Source organism: Pipistrellus hanaki, assembly GCF_964339955.1.
Source record: "Pipistrellus hanaki genome assembly, chromosome: 6".
Lineage (NCBI taxonomy): Eukaryota > Metazoa > Chordata > Mammalia > Chiroptera > Vespertilionidae > Pipistrellus > Pipistrellus hanaki.
Genome location: NC_140508.1, coordinates 28147214 through 28171090, shown reverse-complemented (window position 1 = coordinate 28171090; position 23877 = coordinate 28147214). Strand labels below are relative to the sequence as shown.

At 39.9% G+C, this 23877-nt stretch overlaps 1 pseudogene across 1 annotated transcript; it reads right to left on the bottom strand.

Annotated features, from left to right (window-relative positions):
• Positions 1 to 21373: 21373 nt before the first annotated feature.
• Positions 21374 to 22248, bottom strand: LOC311625068 (protein Mis18-beta-like; annotated as a pseudogene). Its single transcript has one exon. The product of its transcript is annotated as a protein Mis18-beta-like (transcript).
• Positions 22249 to 23877: the final 1629 nt, after the last annotated feature.

Here is a 23877-nt window from a genome sequence, read left to right as displayed (position 1 = left end):
AAAGGCTTCTGGGAGTAGTGATGGTAATGTTTTGGCAACAGAGTGCCATTTCTATTATTTCTTGTATTTCAAAGTTTCAATCGATTATTCAAATCTCTAATAGAAACCAGTAAAAAAATGTATATCTCAATTTCACAAAAGTGCAAGATATCCATATATATGACTTGTGCAGACATATATGTAATATACATGATAGGGCAAAAGTTGATTTTCAGTTGGCTTTATTGTCATTATGATCAATGACTTGGTAAAAACTTTTTTTTTAAATCCTCACCTGAGGATATGTGTTAATTTGAGAGAGCAAGAGTGAGAGAAAGATGAGATAGATAAATGGATGATGGATGCATAGATGGATGGATAGATAGATAGATAGATAGAAACATCAACCAGGTTGATTTCTAAACAGGCCTTACCAGGGATTGAATTTGCAACCTAGTTATGTGCCCTGACTGGGAATCAAAACCCCAACCTTTTGGTGCATGGGACAATGCTCCAACCATCTGAGTCACTTGGCCAGGGCTGGAAACTCTCATTTTTAATATTAAGTCAATCAATGATTTGCACAAATCATCTGAATACTGACAAGTTGTAGGTTTTCCAAAAAGCAGGATGCTTAGAAACCAGGCCATAATAAGCACTGTAAGTCAATTATCACCTGTCACTGCCCAGAACCTGTGCCAGCTGTCCCTCTTCACTGAGCAACAAACTGAAGGGCCAAGAGTCCACCCAGAACTGGGGGGAGGAGATGGCATGTCAATAGGTGATGGGGAGCCAGCTTTTTGTAATGCTTTCTGGTTTCTCACTAACCATTCCAGCCAAGAAGCCCTGCTGAGGCTTAATCATGAGGAAAACTGAAGAGGAAAATAGATAGAAGATGGGCTTACTTGCCATGTCACTATGCCTAACACATCTATTATTGGTGAAAACCCTCCTGAGTGCTGGTGTGAACATGTTTTAGAGAAGGCCCTCACTAATCCATTCCATTACCAATTCCATGCTAATGTATAGAGTTCTAGCTATATATTAAGCTTGGCACTAAGTTCTGTATCTATAGTGTAAAGAGACAATCATCTTGCCTTCATGGAAGTAAAACTTCTGTTAATTACACATTAGTGCACTGATATTTTATTATTTAAGACTCTAAGGGGAAAGATCATTTTTTTCATATCACTTTATGTATGAAAATTTTAAGAAAGAAATATGAAGGTCTAGAGGCAATTGTCAGAACCATCTCAAAGGGCCCTAATGCATCAGTGCTCTCTAGTGTGTGTACCATATGCCTTACCACCTGAGGAGGTCTTTGGTTATGTCTTCCTGTCTGAAATACTGGTATCTTATTAGAAATGCAGATTGCTAAAATAAATAAGCAAACAATTAAATAAAATACATAGTATCAAAACAGACTGCTGCAGATGGTGAGTAGAAAAATGTGACAAACTGATAAGGAAGAAAAAGGAAAGTCTGAATAATCAATGAATGAGACAAGGAACTCTACCTACAAAAAATATATTTGATTCTAATAAGTATATTAGAGAAACAAAGGAATAATTTCATTAGCTATTCATCAGTGAAACAGCAGACCTCCTACAATAGTCTACTTCATTCACCCAGAGTCTATTTCCAAAGAATTGGGGGGAAAGTTCATTCTTGACCTCTAAAATCTCAAATATCAAAATCATATTATTATAATAAAATTAAATAGAGAGACAAGGGGGAATTAGAATAATCATAAAATGTGGGAAAATTCACTATTGACCTTGTATATGAGAAACTTTTTCTAGATTTTACCTTAATGTGGAGTAAAAAATTAGACTTTTTAATCACTTTGCTCAATGATACAAATCCATGAAGATGGATGGTAAGTATCAGAGGGTTCCCCGAAGTCAATTTTCTTAACAATTAATCTACATTAAATTTATTCCCTTGTGTAGAATATGGCAGTCTATTGAAAAATACACAAATTTGTGTTGTAATTAATGTATGGGGGGAAAAAGATGGACAACAATTAAGGCAATCAATGTGACTAGAATGTGAGGCATCTCATTAATCATAGTCCAGCCAGATTTCAACATAACAAAATGCATCATCTTTAATTTCATAGTTACCATCCAATCCAAATAGAACAAAACATACAATTAAGCCATTTAAAATAGTTGGATTAGGTCATTGTGTTTCTTGGTCAAGCCCTTTCCTTTAAAAGACAATAGATTTCTTCATAGGAAACTCCTGTTGGCAGCCCTACTTTTGAATACTGCCCATTGATTTTTTGGGTCTTCCATAAGGGAAAGAACCCACCTAGATAAAAATAGACATTTCTTCTTGAGGTAGTACTATTAGGTTATAAAATACAAGGTTTCCCACTGTACCTCAGCTCCCAGGGAAAGCTTTCAACAGCTCATCATAGCATGTTTGCTATTGGTTTTTTAAACATACACTTTATCAAATTAAGAAAGTTCCCTTTCATTCTTACCTTACTAAGAATTTCTTTCATATATAAATTTGAACTTAATTACACCTGTTTCCTCACCATATGATCATATGATTTTTCCTTATGTCTGTTAATATGTAGAATTACATTCATTAATTTAAAAATCTGAAACCACCCTGTGCTATTGTTATGAACCCAATTTGATCATAATGTTTTGTTTCCATAATTCAAAAGATAGAGGGGATTTTTAAATCTTTTGTTTAGGAGGTTTTGAATCAAAGAGATTTGACTATAGGTTTCCGTATGTCTATTTGTCTTTCATATCAGATATTGGTATCAAGATGATGCTGACCTCATGAAGAAAATTGGGATGTGATGACTTTTTTCTAGATTTCTGGTGCGTTTTTCCCCCCACCTTAATTATTTTGTAAAATTCACTGGTGAAATGTTACTATTGAGGGAAACTGGTAGATGATACACAGAACTCTAATATTTTTACAATTTCTTGTATGTCTAAGTTATTTCAAAATATTTTTAATTCACTAGTGACATTTCTAGTTTCCAGTTCTGCAAATAAAGACTTTGGAAACTGCCATTCCATCCTAACAAGAACTAAAAAATGAACAGACAACTGAAAAATAAAAACTCTTCTTGAATCCTTATGAGAGGGGTCACAGTACCAGCTGGCATGGCTCAGTGGTTGAGTGTCTACCTATGAACCAGGAGGACATATGCCCAAGTTGCAGAATTAGTCCCCAGTGTGGTCTGAGCAGAAAACAGCCGATCAATGATTCTCTCTCATCATCAATGTTTCTATATCTCTCTCCCTCTCTCTTCCTCTCTGAAATCAATAAAAAATATTTTTTTTTAAAAGAGAGGAGGCACATAGGGGAAACCTCTGCTCCCAAAAACTGAAGTCAGCTGTATAGAGTGGATCCTAACTTACCAGAACACAGACATCGGGGTCAAGTACAAAATAGGGAAACCTGAACTGTAATTGACAGATTGCTGGAGCCTCAGTGTAGACAGTTTTGATAGTTAAAAACTCCAAAGAGACCAGTCATGGGGGCTGTGCAAGGGGACAATATTGTAAAATGCATCTCCAGGAATCTGGCCAGGTTCACACAGTACTAATAAATATCAGTGAAAATTCCCCTCCTGCTTCTACCAGGTGGAGGGGAAAATGAACCACCTTTAAATACAATAGAACACTCTTCCCTTATAGGGGTGTCAAACTCAATCAGAGAAGGGGCCAAAATCTAAAATCCAGCCTAAATCGCGGGCCAAATGGTTTACTGAATAGTCATAAACTGACAATGTCATAAACTGACAGCGGAGTGCAGTGATGACAGCGCGGTGCGGGCCACATTGCAAGGCCTGGCGGGCTGGATTTGGCCTGCGGGCCTTGTGTTTGACATATGTGCCTTAGGAGAAACTAGCTAACCAGAGCTTAACTCACTAGAGTATTACCAGAGACTAACTGGTAATAAGGAAAGGAATTATCCAACTCCAACTCACTTTAGCCAACCCATCCTATCTAGGGACAAAAAATATGAAAAGCACTTGTCAAAAAAAAAAAAAAAAGAAAGAAAGAAAAGCACTTATCCACAGTCAAGAGGCATAGGCTCATTAAAAGTCTGAGACCTAATCACAGAACTATAGAACACTTTCCCTCCCCTATAGGTCACCATCACATTATTAATGGTCTTTTTACAGGAGTTCAAAGGATATACCTTATACATCATGTCTGACTATCAAGAAAAAAAATTGCAAGGAATATCAAAAGGCAAAAAACACAATGGAAATGTGTTTTTTTGCATCAGAATAAAATATGGCAAGTATGTTGGAATTATCAGACCAGGAGTTTAATGCAACTATGATTAGTATGCTAAGCACTCTAGTAATAATTAATGTCGTTTTTAAACATTCGTTTAAAATCTTGCTTGGCGTTGACTTGTATTGACATAACTTTCAAACACGTGGTATCTACAGAACGTGTGAAGTGCAATTAACAAGTTTTGCTTGAAAAAGTTTGTGTTTGGTTTGGTTTTTATTGCAGAACTAGGGCTAAGAAGATGATGGATGAAGAGCATATTCGGCACTGCATGCTTTACGAGTTCCAATTAGGAAGAAAAGCAAGTGAGGCTGCAAAAAACATCTGTAGTGCTCTTGGTCAAGATGCAGTTAGCGCCAGAAAATGCCAGCGTTGGTTTGAGAAATTTCGCGAGGGAAATTTTTCGTTAGATGACAAGAGTGGTCGAGGCCGTGTGTCCAATTTTGATCAAGAAGCTCTTCAAGCTCTTTTGGTGCAAAATCCTCAAATTACCCAACAAGAGCTTGCGACAACTTTAAATTGTTCACAAAAAACAATTTCCAATCAATTGCGTGCACTTGGCAAAGTCCAAAAGTTTGGAAAATGGGTTCCTCATGAGTTGACCGACAACAACCGTAATCAAAGAGTCACAATTTGCAGTTCACTCCTCTCTTGTCAAAACCGTTTGCTGTTTTTAGAGCAAATTGTTACCAGAGATGAAGAATGGGTGCTGTATGTTAATTTGAAAAGGCGGCCTCAATGGTTGGACAAAAATGAGGCTCCGCAGCCCACGCCAAAACCTGACTTGCATGCGAAAAAAGTGATGTTGTGTGTTTGGTGGAATTTTAAAGGAATTCTTCATTATGAACTTTTACCATCTAACCAAACCATTACAAGTGCAGTGTATAGTGCCCAATTGGAAAGGTTAGCCCAAGCTTTAAGAGAAAAAGAACCCGCGCTGATTAATCGGAAGGGCGTAATTCTTCACCACGATAACGCATGACCGCATACTGCAAGAATCACTGCTGAAAAACTGCGCCAGTTGGAATGGGAAGTTCTCCCTCAACCTGCATATTCTCCTGATATTGCCCCTTCCGATTACCATTTGTTTCGTTCTTTGCAAAACTTTCTTCTTGGAAAAAAATTTAATAATGAAAAATGCCTCAAAAATGCATTGACCGAATTTTTTGCATCAAAATCACAAGAATTTTACAACAGAGGGATTAAAATGCTTCCTGAGCGTTGGGCACAAGTAGTAGAAAACAACGGCAACTATATTGTTGATTAAATTTTGTTGTATTGTTTAAATAAATTCGATTTTAAAAAGTATTAGAAAACGACATTAATTATTACTAGACCTAATAGATAAAGCAGATAACATGCAACCACAGATGGGCAATATAAGCAGAGACATAGAAATCCTAAGAACCCAGATTAAATATTAGTGATAAAACACACTGTAACACAAACGAAGGGCTGTAATGAGCTAATAATTAGACTGGGCACGGCTGTGAAAACAATCTCTGGAGTAGAAGCTATCCTATATAATAAAAATGTAATATGCAAATGGAGCAAACTGTGGATGACTGGTTGGCGAGGGGTGGGGTCAGGGAGCAGGTGGCACCAAGACAGCAAGGTACTTGCCAGTGAGCAGAGGGAGGGGATGCAATGGGATGGGGGGAGGGCATGGCAGTGACCAGCAGCAGAGCAATGGGGGCCAGTACCATCCCCTGATTACCCACCGAGTCGCCTCCCACAGAGGAAGGTCACAGACAGCAGCAGCGGTGGGGTGATTCAGGGTAGGGCTGGCCACCCACTCACTGTCCCCAGATAGGACATCCCCTGAGGCTTCCAGACCGCAAGAGGGCACAGGCAGGGCTGAGGGGAACCTCCCTCCTCAAGTGCACAAATTTTTTTACACCAGACTTCTAGTATAAATATAATCTTAGAAAACTCAAAAGACAACAAAAATTTAAAAAACAAAACAATATCCAACAACAGTGAGACATCTAAAAACGGTAGAACAGACATCTAAGAACGGGAATACCAAAAGGGACATAAAATGTTTAAAATAATAACTGGGAATTTCCCCAAGTTAATGTCAGACACAAAATCACAGATATAAGAAGCTCAGAGGATACCAAATAGAATAAATATAAAAACAAAAATTATAAGTAGGCAAATCATTTTCAAACATAAAATAAAAAATAAATAAATAATGCAGAAAGAATGAAGAGGGGGATTAAAAAACCACCTTACCTACAGAGAAACAAAGATAAGAAATACATCAAACTTCTTAGAAATTATTTAAATGAGAAAATACTGGAGTGAAATATTTAAAGTATTGAGAGAGAAACAAAACAACCTGGAACTATGTGTCTTGGGAAATTATTCTTCAAAAATGAAGAAAAAATAATGACTCTCAGACAAAAAAAAAAAAAAAAAAAAAAAAAAAAAAAAAAAAAAAAAAAAAAAAAAAATTGATAGAATTTGTTGCTAGAAGTACTTTAGAAAACAGAATCAATTATCACATAATGTAGTGTGATCACGTGATAATCATTAGTGGAACACGGAACAAGAAGTGACCGTTGGATTTAAATATGTAGACTATAGTTGTAGAAGTCAATCTAGAAAGGCTATATACTATACTAGAGGCCTGGTGCACAAACTTTGTGCACTGGGGAGGAGGGGGTGTTCCCTCAGCCCAACTTGCAGCCTCTCCAATCTGGGACCCCTCAAGGAATGTTTGACTGCCTGTTTAGGCCTAACCCCACAATCTGGACATCCCTTTCACAATCTGGGACTGCTGGCTCCCAAATGCTTGCCTGCCTGCCTGATTGCACCTAACAGCTTCTGCCTGCTAGCCTGGTCTCCTCTTAACCACTCCCTGCTAGCCTGTTTGCTCCTAACTGCCCTGCCCTACAGGTCTGGTCACCCCTAACTGCTTTCCCCTGGAGGCCTGGTCCCCTCCAACTGCTCTTCCCTGCAGGCCTGAATCCCTCCCAACAGCCCTTTCCTACAGGCCTGGTCACTCCCAACTTCACTCCTAGGTTGACTTGGTAACCCCTAACTAACCTCCCCTGCAGGCTTGATCACCTCCAACTGCCCATCCTTGCAGGCCTGGTACCTCTCAACTGCCCTCCCCTGCTGGCCATTTTGTGGTGGCCATCTTGTGTCCACATGGGGGCAGGATCTTTGACCACATGGGGGCAGCCATCTTGTATGCTGGAGTGATGGTAAATATGCATATTACTCTTTTATTAGATAGGATAGAGGCTTAGTGCATGGGTGGGGGCAAGCTGGATTGCCCTGAAGGATGTCCTAGATCAGGGTGAGGGTTCCCTTGGTGTGTGGGGTGGCCTGGCCGAGGGGCCCTTGATGGTTTGCAGGCCAGCCATGCTCCCTGGTGACCCAAGCAGAGGCTCTGGTATCTGGGGTTTATTTATCTTCTATTGTACAATTGAAACTTTCAGCCTAGAACAGAGCCAAGCCCTCTGCTTGTTCCATGACAGCAGCCATTTCTGTTGGGATTTATGTATCTGCTATAATTGAAAATTTGTAGCCTTAAGAGGAGGCCTGGGCTGGCCAGGGTGTGTGGAGAGCTTGGCTTCCTCCATCACCAGGGGAAACCCTTGCCTTCTGCTCTTTCCAGCTTCATGGCTGCCGCCATTTCTGTTGGGATTTATTTATCTTCTGTCATTGAAACTTCATAGCTTTGAGTGGAGGCCTAGGCCGGAAGAGCAGGCAGAAAGCTTGGCTTCCTCCATTGCCGGGGAAACGCAAGTCTCCCTCCTGCTCTCTGTGGCCATAGCCATCTTGATTGGGTTTATTTGCATATCTGCTCTGATTGGTTGGTGGGTGTGGCTGGTGGGAGTGGCTTGTGGGTGTAGCAGAGTGATGTTTAATTTGCATATTACTCTTTTATTAGATAGGATAAAAAATTTTATTTCTCTTTGATTCCATTTCATTATCTTAAAAATAAGCTATGGTACATATGAGGTTTTGAAAATTCTTAAGCATAATTTTTAAATGCAGAAAAGATAATTTGGAGGGTTTTTTTTATGCTTAACCAAGTAATGTTGAATTTGATGTTCAACTTCAAAAACCTAGTTTGTCTATCATTTATTTTGTTTAGCTTGAAAATCCCATTTCCTAGCCAAGTTTAGTTAGAGTCTAATATTGTTACCACAAATTCATTAAATAATCTTACACATTTTAACTGCATTAAAAGTCCAGATTTTTTTATTTCACTTTTAAATATATCAACTATTTGAGCATCTTATCACTTTAATTAATATAGCTTTAAAATTTCAAATTAATTATTTGGAATGTATACTCTTAAACAAATTTTATATATAAACTTTAAAAAATTAAATAATTGCTCAACTTCAAATTTTAAAACTGGATATTTTCTTTATTTTAATAGGCTAAATATTTTTAAATATTACAGAATTATCTATATATTTAAAGAGCCAGTGTCGTAACATCCACAATGATTATAGGTTCGACTGCACACCAGGCTATGAGCACAACAGGCTAGCAGACTGAACTGCTGACCTCTTAGAGAGAGAGAGATGTGGGACCCATCAGTAGTATCAGTGGCTGTTGGCAAGGCACAGAGAGAGAAGCAGGGTGATCAGACCCTTCTTCTCTCCAGGTCTCACCAGCAGCCAAGCTTCTCTGTCTCTCCCAGAAATCAGCAGTTCAGCCCGCTCACCAGCAGCCTGAACCAAGAGCCCGGCTGCATACTCAGCAGGAGAGCAGGCTGAATGCTGACCTCTCAGAGAGAGGGGGGCGGGGGGGGGGGGGGGGGCGGTTCAGCCGCAAACTGTTTGATTATTCCAATTCTCTCTCCTGGCCTTGCTAGTAGCCAAACCTCTATCTCTCTCTCCCAGAAGTCAGCAGTTCAGTCCATTCACCAGCAGCAAGGGGTGGCTGCTGATCAGCCCTGACTCTATGATCAGGCCCAGAGATAGGCCTAGAGATGCTGACTGGCATAGAAACTGACCAATCAGAACCAAATCTTGGTGAACTGCAAAGGCAGAACCTAAGGTCAGGGGTGAGGAGGGGTTTTAAGGGCAGCAGCTGTTTGGTGTAAGGTACAAGAAAGTGATTCAATTTTTTTAATGTATAGTGCGTATGACTGGCTATCAGTCCAGATATAGGGATTATGTGCTTTGAAAAAGGCATCCCTCCCTCCCATTTAAGCAATCATATCTTATATAATCTATCTATACTAATAAAAGGGTAATATGCTAATTAGACCTAGTCAACCAACAATCTTCCAGACATCCGTCTTCCTTCCAGAAAAAGCCACGGTGGTGGGGCCTGAGGCAGAGGCAGTTAGGGGCAATCAGGCAGGCAGGCAGGCAGGAAGGGGTGCATGGTAGGGGCGATCAGGTCTGCAGGCAGAGGGGTTAGGGGCAATCAGGCAGGCAAGCAGACAAGTGGTTAGGAGTCAGTTGTCCAGGATTGTGAGAGAGATGTCTGAGTGCCGGTTTAGGGCCAATCCCTGTAGGCCTAAATCGGCAGTCGGACACCCTCCAAGGGGTCTCAGATTGGAGAGGGTGCAGGCTGGGCTGAGGACCGCCCCCCCTCCGTGCACAAATTTCGTGCACAGGGCTCTAGTAAAATATGAACTAGTACATATTTTTTTAAAATGAAATGACATTAAATTAAGGTTTTTACTTTGTTAAATATTTTAAAACATCTTATACTTTGTACTTACTTATGCTCTAGACATTATTGAAATTAAAATATATCTAATCAGTGAGGAAAAGAACTCCCAAGCCAGTTAATTTAAGCTGTTTTCCACTAAAGATTTAGCCAAGCATTGTATTTGGGACATTATAAAGTACTTCATCATGTTATATAATTTTGATTGTTGCCTCCCCAGTGTCTTAGAATATAATAAGGATGACAATTTTAGTCAAGGGTTTGCCTGAATTTTTATTGTAGACATTAATAGGTGCTTTGAACTCTATTTATAGTTGCTATGTCAATTAACTCACAATTACAGAGGGAGAGGTCTTAGTTCTAGATATCACTTGATTCATAATATATGAAAAAGTCTGCAACTCCAAACTGGGTGATTGATCTCCACTTTAGATTATTGTCATTTCCTTGGCTCTCAAAAGATCTTCTGTTTTGCCATAAAAAACTTTAAACTTAGTAGAGTCCAACATTCCTATCATCCTATCCAGGGACTGTGCAATCATTATAGATTTTAACTTAGAGCTTGTTAAAATATGGTTATTTTTCATGGCTTTATTTGACAATTCAATGACAACTTCTGTTGTCATTCTAAGAGTCTATTATCAGTATCACCCTGCTATAGTTATGCCCACCTGAATTTATTTCAGTGAAGATATTCATTAGTATGATTACATTTCCAGTTGTCTAAGTAACTTTCAAAATCCCCCACTGAAATATCAAGATATGAATCAAATGCTAAACTTTCCTGCTTCACTCAACATTTTTACACCTGAAACAAACTCAAATATGGTAGCCTAAATGCCATTAATACTAAGAAAGTTTCCAATAGTCTCTTTTTAGGCTTAACATTGGAAACCCTACAGTGCTTTCAAGTATCCTAAGGTGCATAATTTCATATCTTACAGACAATGGCTTATCTATGTTTCCTTGATTACACAATAATGTATTTTATGATGATTTTCAAAAGAAATAAATTCTTGTTTAAATAAATACCCCTATTTTTATTGTGGTTAAAAAAACACAACATGACTCCATAGGCAGCAAAACTGCAGACATATGTCGTAGAAATATATTTAAGACACAGATCCTCGGGCAAGAGAGACTAAGGAGAAAATAAACAAATGGGACTGCATCAAAATAAAAAGCTTCTGCACAGCAAAAGAAACCATCAACAAAACAACAAGAAAGCCCAATGCATGGGAAAACTTATTTGCCAATGTAATCACCGATAAGCGTTTAATATCCAACATTTGCAGAGAACTCATACAACTTAACAAAAGGAAGATAAACAATCTCATCAAAAAATGGGCAAAGAACCTGAATATACTATCTATGAAGTCTCTGAAGTCTGGCCCCCAAGAAATGCTGACAGTGTGAAAGCCAAATTTTGCACCTATGGGATACACCAATAGTGATGATTAAAATAAAATTAATAAATGGTTCACTTCCAATGTAAGCATAATTTGTAGACAATTTTTATTAAATTTATTGGTATAACATCTATATTAATAAGAATAATATACTAATTAGACAAGGGTAAGACTCTGGCATGCATATCATTGCCAACCAAGACTTTCCAGAGACCTTCCGGATATCCTTCTGGACAAAGCCATGGTGGTGGGGCAGAGGCAGAGGTGGTTAAGGGCAATCAGGTTAGCAGGGGAGAGCAGTTAATAGGATCAGGCCAGCAGAGGAAGGCAGTTAGGGGCAATCAGGACCTCAGGGGGGAGCAATTGGGGGCAATGAGGCCAGCAAGGGGGGGGCAATTGGGGGTGATCAAGCTGTCAGGGAAGGGCAGTTGGGGGGAAGATGGTTAGGGGCAATCAGGCTGACAGGTGGAGGCAGTTAGGGGTGATCAGGCTGGCAGGCAGAATGCTCTGGGCAATCTAGCAGACAGGTGTGCTGTTAGCAGCCAGTGGTCCTGAATTGCGAGCGGGATGTCAGACCATAGAATCAGGCCTAAACCTGCAGTCGGACATCCCCTAAGGGGTCCCAAATTGTAGAGAGTACAGGCCGGGCTGAGAGACCCTCCCAGACACACACACACACACACACACACACACACACACACACCATGCATGAATTTTGTGCACTGGACCTCTAGTCCTATATATAATATGCAAATTGTCCCCTCAACCAGGAGTTCTCCCAGCAGGCAGGCCGGACAACCACCCATGCACAAGGCCTCAAATATATATATATATATATATATATATATATATATATATATATATATGTGTGTGTGTGTGTGTGTGTGTGTGTGTGTGTGTGTGTGTGTATGCATATCCTATCTAATAAAATGATAATATGCAAATTAACTGTCACTCCTTGACAAATATGGAGGCGCCCATAGCCACAAAGATGGCAAAGTCTGCCAGAGCCATGGAGCCAGCAGAGTGGGTGGGAAGCCAAGCCTGCAGGCCCAGGCCAGCCGCTGAGGAAGACATGCGGGAAGTGAGTGAGGTTCCCTGTCTGGGGGTTCCAAATCTGCCATTGGTTCCTTTCACTGATGATTCCTCTCCTCGCAGGTATCCTCCTTGAAAAAGTCATTCAATGCAAATATATCATGTCCTAATGGGTGAATCCTAAACCGAATGAGTGTCACATCTGGGTAATCTAACTCCTGTTAGAAAAGGAATTTAGGAATCATGAAGCCATCGTGACCTGAGCTAAACCTGAGAACCAAGATATTTTCAAGGCCCAAAGTTGATGTGGGTAAGGAGACAGCAGAGCAAAACAATCAGAACAGCCAACTCAACCAAACACGTAGGAGCCTAAGATAAGGCAGAGAAATGTCCTGGCCACCTGGTGCCCACACTGAGCTGGGGGGAGAGGGTGTGTACGTGTGGCATTTAAGACCACCAGCAGGAGGGAAAGTCGAAGCATGCCTAAGGATTTTCTTGTACATGTCCCACAGTTGAGAAGCAGAGTCAGAATCAAGAAGTGAAGTCTTACCTCAGTGCTGGGGTGTTTAAAAGTACTTAAAAATAGCAGTTTCATTGACGAGTCCACTGCCATGTTTGCCATGGGCTGGAGGCATACACAGAACTTCCAGGGCAGCCCTATAACCTCTGGGGCACAGAGGCTTGGGAGAGGGAGTGCCTGCAGCCCTTTCAGTGTCCAAAGAGCTAGCACCACAATCGTTGGCCTATCTCGAAGCCAGTGCAGACTGAAGCCCCTGGCCCCACCTTCCCATGGAGGAGAGAGGACCATGGAGGAGAGAGGACAGGCAGGTACGGTAGCTCCAGTGATCCAAATCCTGTTGTTGTCTCAGTTACCTAGCCTCTGGGCCCTCCAGGACAGGCTCAGATTATTATACGTTCAGAGGTCATAGTAATCTGGCCATTCATTGTATATCTTATTTTCTTTATCTTTGTCATGGATATTCAGGTTGTATCAACCGCTTTAGCATTATTTTTAAATATGCTTATAAGATATACAATGGATAGTGACAACAATGGTACCACTGGTGATGATTGTGGGTGCTGGAAGCATCAAACTCATTTGGGGGAGAAAGAGTATCATGTTCTCCATAATTTTTAATCTGCTAAATTCTAGCAAAGCCCATGTTGTTGCCCTGCCCCACAACAATGGCAGTTGTAATTCCATTTTGTTGAAGAGCAGGTTCCTTGTGTCTTTTAGGGGGCAAATGTATTATCTAAAGCCCAATGCAGATTTTGAGGAAACAAGGGTTCATCTGGTCTCAGTCCCTCTTACAGAACTGAGCATGCATTTTCCCTCCCAAGCAAATGGGCTTTGAGCCTGAATCCAGTGTTTCTGTGGACAGAACTTGTGGGTCATCTCCACGGCTGTTTCTGAGAAGGGAGGTGATGTGTGTTTGAGAACTGAAAACACAGGTCACATTGGACTCAAATAAATACAAACCCTATAACAATGAGCTTCTGTCTGAATGCAGGTCTACTGGCTCCCACAGTGGCATTTTAGCCAGCCTGTTTTCTGTAGCTCTCCTGAGGCAAAGAAATAGTATTCATGCTCTTAGCTTTCAGCAAAAACACCAGGTCAGGAGCCCAGGACAGAATACAGAAAACTGCTCTGCCTCTCTATCACTGTCTGTATCCGTCTCTTACCTGACACCAGAAGTATATATAAACAAACTGTACTGGAAACTGGATCATGACTGGGAGTCATGAGATAATCCTGTCCTTTCCAATCAGCACACAAGGTAATTTGCATTCTGCTGTTCCTTATTCTCACACTACAAGATTACCATTGTCAGGATTTTCATTTATTTCTCTTGTTGAAGGAAATTATTCAAAATGTGAAACAGGCAAAAGGATAACTGTGTGTTCATGTTCACTGTTTAGCAACCCAACCCAGGATGCTTATTATTCTCTAGGTCAGAATTTTCCTGTAAAGGGTCAGACAGAACATATTGTAGGCTGTAAGGGCCACATAAGGGTCTCTGTCCCAACTATTCAGCTCTGCCTTCAGAGCACAAAAGAGCCACAGAGAACACAAACAAGATGAACATAGCTTTGACCATTTTGACAAAGAAACTTTATTCATATTTTAAAACTTATTTATAAAAACAGGTGGCCAGTAACTTCTGGCCCCTGCTGTTGCCAAACTTTGTTCTAGTAAATAGAAATGAACCCTATCTGACTTGCTATATGCACTTGATAAGGGCCTAGATAACAAGTTAACTTGGTAGATGATGGTTGTAAACTGTTCTTTTTTCTCATAGACAACCCAAATACCTTGTTTCCCTGAAAATAAGATATCCCCCGAAAATAAGACCTACTTACAGGTTTCCTTCTGAGTGAAATATGAGGCATGCCCCCGAAAATAAGGCCCCCCCTAGGCTAAACATGAGAGATTTGGTCCACTGATTCTGAAAGAAATGGAGTCACAAGAAATTCACCAGGAAATTCAGGAATTGGATTGTTATGATGATGTTCCAGAAGATGATGACATGATTGTCATTAAATAAATGAGTAAATTCTTGATACTGTAGGATTCACAGTTTGTCTGGTTTGTGTTGACAACTACCGTACTACCGTACCGTATACAGGTAATAAATTTCCTTTATTTTCATTTAACAATAAGTGTGTACTGTATTCTTCTTCATGGAAAAATAAGACACCCCCTGAAAATAAGACCTAGCGCATCTTTGGGAGCAAAAATTAATATAAGACACTGTCTTATTTTCGGGGAAACAGAGTAGTTAGGGTATTACCCAGGAATACTTTAAACAGTTTGACTCTAACTTCAAAAGCAAAATCTGATTTTAGTATGCCTTTCCTAATGGGCTGTGCCATCCTTCCTGCCTCCATGCTTAATGAGGTGTATAAAATGAACTGGGGTTGATTCTATATGCATTTGAGGATCATGTTTTTAACCATCAAATATGCATTTGAGGATCATGAAATTCTGAGGTGAACATACCAGCATTCTTTCCTCAGCACCAAGGAAGAGCAGCACAAATACTTAGGGGAGAAAAAGGCAATCCATGTGCCAGGCCCTTCTCCTCATTCCACAGACAAGCTCCCTAGCCTCCTGTGAGGTTACATGGCACTTGCCTAGATTCCTGGTGCCACCTCCAGCACTCCCTATATCTTCAGAGTTGACTGACAAAACAACAGTCTTTTTCGATCTGTACATGAGGCAATTTGTCAATATAAAACTCTAAGGGTTTTCCCAGCTCTGATATTCTGTAATAACTACCTGCTTGTAGCAAAGATGATTGCTCAAAATCCTTCCCTCTCATCCACCAATCCAGACATGAAGGAATATGGGTTTAATTAGAGAGGGACATATTAAAATTGCCTGGAAATGTTCTAGCTTGAAAAACAAAATAATGTTAATTTGGCGATAACTGTTATATAAAAAGTAGCTCTCCATTAGCTCTGACTTGTACATGCAATCAGGACCAGATCAGATTTATTTTAGGAATCATTTCAAAGCTGCAATAGTATACACCTAGCCATAACTGATTTGGCTCAGTGGATAGAGCGTTGGCCTGCAGACTGAAAGGTCCCAGGTTTAATTCCTGTCAAGGGCAATTCCTGGTTTCAGGCACATCCCTGGTAGGAGGTGTGCAGGAGACAGCTGATCTATGTTTCTCTCTCATCAGTGTTTCTAACTCTCTATCCATCTCCCTTCCTCTCTGTAAAAAATCAATAAAATATATTTTTAAAAAAATAGTATGCATCTACCGTGTCTTCAGGCATCATTTCTGTACAGATAGATAATGTCCCATCTCTATTTCCAGGCCATGTCATTCTTAAAAGCCCTAGTTCCCCATCTGCAAAGGCCTTTGAACATCCTCCTCCAAACTTGCTCTTCTTTCTGACTTGCCCATTAGGGTATTATCATCAGCTTGCCACCTTTGCTTAAAATCTTAGAAACGTGAACATGCCCCTCACTCTTAACACCACTTTTAGCATCCAATCCGTGGCTGAAATCTGTCAGTGCTACTGCATTCTCACTGACAGCTTCCTAGACAGGCCTTTGTTAGCTCCATTACCTTTCCCCTGCTCATTTGCATGGTCTGTTTGTTTCTCTTTTTGAGCCCCTACCTACTCCATTATACTGTACACAATCACAAACTAATCTTAAACACAGATTTTCTTGTGCCTCCCTTGTTTAGCCCTGATCAAAGAATACTGACTATTTCCTATTATTGGGCAGATAAAAATCCAAACCCAAGATCCCATCTAACCAATACCAACATTTCCATTATAGATTCATTTGAACTGCCTCTAACTAAGCTTTGTTCACCCCTTCATCTCTCCCTGAAACGCATTTTGACATAGCCTTCTCTCAGATTACTGTTTGCACCTGACCCAACCCTACCTCAAGGTCTTCCCAATTTCCCCAAAGAATCAATTTCCCCTCCTTTGACACTGATCACCGTTCCCTGTTCTATTCACATTCTTAAAGGTATTAGGTGTTGGTAGGAAAGTGTCTGTTGATATAGTCCGACAGTTTTCAGTCTGTGCCCTACCACAGACATTTGTCATCTGTGTGACTTTTGTTAATTGACTAAATGGTGCCATGACTTAATTTTTACATTATCTGTAAAAACTTCAGACAACAGCGTTTACTTCCCCAGGATTTAGTAGAAATGAATGAGTGACACTGGCCCACGGTAAGAATCAGTTGCATGGCTCTTAAACATCATGTCTTGAATATCTGAGTGTGCCTTCTAGTTACAATTACTTAATGAGGGCCTAGGAGATTGTGCTTTGGCTGCCCAGCATACTTCCACCTTCTTTTGGTATATCTACCTTCTGGGGAGTTGTTTTCCCTCATTAGGGCCGGCCCTGAAGAGACTATAAATCAAAGGGTCTGGCCTTCCCTGCCAAGCTTGTGGGCACATTACTGAAGCTGGACAAAGTGGACTTTCTGATATGGGGCTCTGGACCCTGAACTGAATAATGCAAGGTTAAAAAAAAAAAGAATAATTGGAATGTTTTCCTTTCAACCTTAGATCCCCAACAAAACAGTTGTATAATGGATGTTACTGAAATCACTAAAATGCCTGGTTTTGTCTATTCTGATTCTGAATTTTCTTCCTTTTCTTCTTTTTTCTTTCCCTTTAGTCCTTTAACCCCTCCAAGTTCTTCTAACAAACGTTATTTCTGCTTGAGTTCACAGAAATAAATTCTGTTGCTTGCAACTAAAGAACCCTATTAGCTATCTTAAACCTCCAAGAGCCAAAAACTAATGTCTAACATTTAAAGTCTTCAGTAAATATAATATAAAAATGCTTCAGCCCATCCAGAGTGGCTCAGTTGGTTGAGTGTTTGTTTGGTACACTGAAAGGTTACTGATTCAATTCCCAGTAAGGTCACATGCCTGAGTTGTGAATTCATTCCTGGGTCAGGATGGGTATAGAAGGCAATGGACCAATGTTTCTCTTTCACATTTATGTTTCTCCCTTTCCCTTCTTCTCTTTAAGCATGTCCTCCAGTGAGGATTAAAAGAAAGTAAAAATTTAAAAAAGAATATTCAACTTCTGTTTACCTTATTTTTGTACACTTTAATGTATATTTATCCTTTCAGTTCCATTAAAATCAGAATTGATGCTTCATTTAACTTCTGTCCTAAAAAATCCAAATATTAATATCCATATTATTCCAAAAATAAATTCAGATAATTTAAATTTACATAGAAAGTTAAGACAATAGAGAAAAAGTTAAATAAAGGAGGTGGTCTTTTCTCACAAATAAAGTTATAAAACAAATAAACTAAAAAAATTAATTATTGTGGCTATAGAATTAATTCCAAAAACTTTAGTCTAGTATGTTTTTTGTTTTGTATTGTTTTTTAATATATTTTATTGACTTTTCACAGAGAGGAAGAGAGGGATAGAAAGCTAGAAACATCGATCAGCTGCCTCCTGCACACCCACTGGGGACGTGCCCGCAACCAAGGCACATGCCCCTGACCGGAATCAAACCTGGGACCCTTCAGTCCGCAGGCCGACACTCTATCCACTGAGCTAAACCAGTTTTGGCAAGTCCAGTATGTTTTACCTTGGCTATCTGATAAGCTCAGTTGGGATGATTTTTTAAAATGCAGGTAACTACAATAGCTCTCATCAAAGACCAATTTGATCTGAAGTGCTGGGTGCGGGGTATGGGTGCAGTATTTTGTGCAGAATTTTTCAAATGCCACCACTTGATTCTGACACATAATACAATTGACTCATGAAGCCAATCAATTATGCAAAACACTTAAAATGGAATACTGATCTTCCAATGACACTTGTCAAGTACAGAAACCTTTGTGTAGATTTGAAAACAAAAATATGAGTATGGTGTATTTGGTAAAATAAACTCTCTTGAAAAACATTAATACTCTACAATTATTTTCCCATCAGAATAGAACAGTGCCAAGTACATGCCTCTTCCAGGTACCAAATCTTTAAAACCAAAGTGAAATTTTAAAACCACTTCTCCAAATAGCATTCTTCCGGTAGGCCGATGTCCTATTTTAGTTCATTTCCCGTTTCTGCTTGGTAGGGTTCATGGGATATTTCAAGAATCAATGGGTAATTAGGAATTGGGTGCCAATTTAGGTATTTGATTTGGAAACTGAGTCTTTGAAAACCATCAATTCCAAACACAGGGCAAGCTCTTCTTATTATGCTATCCCAGAAACTGGCAATAAGAAAATTCTAAAAACAGGTATAAATGCAGGAGCCAGGGGCTGCAGGTGGAGTATACACAGCTGCCAGGAAAAGTAAGACACCTGCTATGTCCTTGTGTACCCTCTGATGACTGGGGAAAGCAGAACACTACGGTCTGCTGTGTATAAGCCTGGGGAGTAGTTATAAAAAAGAGTGATTAAGAAGCTCTGTTGGGAGGCTTTTTTAAAAGGGCATGCACAGTGGTCCCTGGTAGTAAGAAAGTAGCCCTAGCTTTTGTTAAATGTAAAAGACCACTGGAAAAGTTACACACCTGTCATAATCGGTCATTAACACCTTCGGAGACATTACTTCATCAGATACAGAATTAGTGGCCCGTTCTAGTCAGTTCAGCAGATGTCTATGAACACTGTGCTAGGCTGAGAGGCATCAGTCTCAACCCAGGTGTGAAAAAGCGCCACTAGAAAATCTTATTAAATGGCTTGGCTAGAATAAGGATTACACATGCTATCACATTGTAAAATTGTTTAGAAATGTAGCTAACAAATAGTTTGAACTCTTTTTTTTTTCTTCTTTCTTTCTATTTTTTTTTTTAATAAGTAAAAGTTTATTTAGAAAGTCACAGAGGTAAAATAAGTGAGCCATGGAAGAAGTGATTCAGTGGGCTGTGTGGGCTCAGGAAACACATCACAGAGGCAAAAGAAGGGCCCTCTGAGCTTAGGAAAAAGAAAGCAAAGGTATATGCCTTGAAGGAAAGGCATGGTGTGCTCCAGAGAAAAGAGACAGCCATGCTGGGTCTTCAGGCCTAAGAGCTTTTTGTTGTTGTTGTTGTTGAATGTTTTTGTTTGTTTGTTTTTTATTTATCTTTATTGTTGAAGATATTAGAGAAGTCCTCAATTTTTCCCCCATTGCCCTGCTCCACCGTAGGCCTTCACCACACTATTAGCCAAATCCACTGATTATGCATACATTTATATAAGTTCTTTGGTTATTCTCTGCCACCCCACCCCACCCCACTTCCCTCTCAGATCCTTCAGTCTGTGCCATGCTTCCATACCTCTGAGCCTATTTTGTTCATCAATTTATTCTGTTCATTAAATTCCACATAGGTGAGGTCATGTGGTACTTGTCTTTCTCTGACTGGCTTATTTCCATTATCATAATACTCTCTAAGACCCTCCATGAGCTTTTAAGGGCAGGGAATTTAGGAGAGATCCCAGGGGAGAATATCAATAGCTTAAATGGAAGCTAACATTATTTTCTGTCAAATCCCTTGTAAGCACCTTCTATGTGCCAGACACTTGGCAAGATGCTGGAATTAATATATGTACAAGATGAAGCATTCCTCACAATCTAGAATGGATAGTCAAGAAGAATATAAAAGCATGCTCACAAATCATTATAATGCTATAAGAAATACAACATGCAAGTAGTCTCTAATTTGATCAGGATCCCATTAAGTTAGTTACTACCATTAGGGAGCAGCTAAGGCTATGACTGGTTTCATTGCTATCACCCAACTCCCATAGAAGTCATAAAAAGCTACTCTCTCTCTAGCTTCTTACCCCTACCTATTAGATATGGTTTCATCCTAAATTATGTTTTGCCTACACTTAGATGCATGAAGCTTTTATCATTCTTCCTATTATTATCTGGTGTTTACATAGAACCTTTCTTCCATGAGCTGCTACCACCTATGCATCTGATTACATTCCTGAGAGACGGAGAAGAGTCACTGCTGCCCTCGCTTCATGGAGGGGATATGAGATGGAGAGACATTAATGTTTTCTCTCAGAACAAAGACACAAAACCAGCCGAAACCAGTTTGGCTCAGTGGATAGAGAGTTGGCCTGCGGACTGAAAGGTCCCAGGTTCAATTCCGGTCAAGGGCATGTACCTTGGTTATGGGCACATCCCCAGTAGGGGGTGTGCAAGAGGCAGCTGATCGATGTTTCTCTCTCATTGATGTTTCTAACTCTCTATCCCTTTCTCTTCTTCTCTGTAAAAAAAAAAAAAAAAAAATCAATAAAAATATATTTTTTTTAACCTTGAGAAAATGCAGAATATAAAACCTTTATTGCTGAACTGAAATGTTAATTCTTGGTTACAACTATTTATATAACTGCTCCATGTAGGAATCACAGTAGTCAACATTTAGTACAACTTTATTACCATATATTTTTTAAGATCATTCATGGCACATTGTCCCTTAATTCCTAAATATGCAGTTAAAGGTGTTTTCAGAAATGACTAGGAAACTGATGAAAGCTAAAATAATTTCAAAAGTCAAGTAAATATGAATCTTGGCCAGAGAGCTCCTTCATTTCTCATCTTCTATAAACAGCTTCACAAATCATTTGGAAAATCAGCCTAGATGTACACATAATAAACCACATTTCCTGTCCATTCTTGAAGTTGAACTTTCTTAAGAAATGATTGAACAGCACCTGTCTTTGAAGATGGCAGTGAATAAGACCTGATCCTGATAATCAAGCTCTGGTTCTAGATCAGTTTTCTGTGTTGGACTGGTCAGGAGTCACTTCCTCCAGCATCTTCATAAATGAACTTAAGTGATTATGCGTTAGTATTATCTTCTCTTTTAGCGCTGCAATCTTTTCTGGTAGAGGCATGTTTTGAATATCTATCTCAGATGCATTTACTATGGCTTTTGTTTTTTAGAGAAAGCATTCCATTTTGTCACTGGAAAGGCAGAAGTGACCTTTCAATGCACCCAGGGCAGCATGGGTAGAATACAGATGGAAACCAATGGGAATCTCACAGGAACTACAGAATAAAAGGTTGTAAGTGCTGCCCTTAAGTAAACCTTCGATGCCAACAAGGAAGGGTTATTTGTGACCCTGAAGAAAACCACGGCCCCGAGGGACCGCGAGAGGTCCCAGGCGAGGTGCACCGAGTCGCGGAGCACGGCGTGGCAGCCAGGAACTGGAACACCGCGCACCGCTGGGGTGGCAGCCAGGCCGGCAAACGCTGGCCAGACAGCGGCTCCTCCGTCCACAGCTCTGCGGAGCCGAGCGGCAAGGACCCCTTCACCACCTGCGTGTCCCACTCCATGGACGTCGTAAATGAGGTTCTGTCAAGTGTCTTAGTGCCATCCCAAACGTCAGCCTCCCGCAGCTTCGCGTACCGAGAGTGATGCTGCCTTGGCCTAGCAGCCATCTTCCCCAATAAAAATATATAAAAAATAAAATAAAATAAAATAAAAAGACGCAAAACCAGAATTCTGAGGGGGCCCAGCACTCCACGTTCAGTTGTGTCGTAAGAAGTAAAAGATAAATACCATCAAGGAACACATGCCTTTTTCACCTCAAAGGACAAAAACTGGAGGCAAAAAAATAATAATAAATGAAACCCAAGGAGAAGTCTTTTTTCAGAAATCTTGCCTCTTCATCTGAGAGAGGAATCTTGTCCTCTTCAAAGGATCATCACAAACAAACTACTCTCAATAAAGATATAGATTTCAATGTCACCAACAGGATACAGCAGCTCCTTCTACCTGGTTCCTGTTCTTGTCAAGAAATGTTTATCCTTAGCCAATCACCTCCCATGTTTAATGAATGTTCTAGGCTGGACCACCCAGCTGCTGCTGCTGAGAAGAAAGAAACACACTTTTCCAGGATCCAGGCTTTTCTACGCTGAGAAGCTTAGGAAAGAATGAGAACTGTATGTTAAAATATCATGACTTTCCTCATTCAAAACAAATTGCATCCAGAGTCTTACAGCCTTCAGATTAGAAGGTATAGAGAAGTTGGACAGAAAATCAATTGGTTGCATTTTCCCTCTCAGATACTTTCATCTAGTAGCAAAACTATCCACTTAAATACACGACCTACTCAGAATGAAAAAGTAAGGCCTGGGTCAAAGGTCCATCTGCTGAATGGAACTCATATGAGGGAAATCCAAGTCTTCTCAGCTCTCAGTTTAACACACACACACACACACACACACACACACAGGCTCAAAATTTAGCATTTTAGTTCTGCCACCTAGAATATCTTCTTCCTAGTTTGTTCATTTCCAGGAAATCCTACAAATATTTACAATCTGAGGGCACTGTGGAATAACACTTTCTAGATGGTCTCAGAAATCATGTCTGGTTTGATGTGACCATATCAACTTTATGGTCAAATACTGTGAGAGACTCAAAAATCCAAAAACCAGAATAATTGGAAAGCTTGAAAAGAGAATATAATGAAAGCCCAACTCCTGGGCAGTCCCAGTGGAGTTCTACATGAATTTACTTGTATTTAGCTATGATTATTGTAAACATTTCCTGGCTTATGGTCATCCCACAGATGAAGGAATTTTAGTACATCGGCAAACTTTCTCGATTTCTATACTATCTCCATTAAACAACTCAAGAATAAGGAATCATACCTCTGAAACCTGGCCATAATCATAGACAGCCAGCCATTACCTGCTTAAATAATCTCATAACCACAACTTTCTTGTTTATGTAATGTGTAAACATTCAGCAAATGTTATGAGGATCTCTGGCTACAGATCAACTTTATCCAAGAAACTCCCGACTGAAATTCTAACAGGGGAAACTGATAAAGACAACTGTCTTTCTCCTTAGATCTTCATATGAATACCAATACCCAACCTAGAAGAGAGAAACCAAGGCACTGGGCATTGTGTCATTTAGATCAAGATCCAGACTCGTGCTCCAATATTTACAGAAGGCTGGGGGTGACTCTGCAAAACTCAGGGCAATGGTATTTTATTTCTCTGATCAGCAAATGTCACTCAGGGCCTTCACAGAGTTATCTATGACCACTAGGGGTT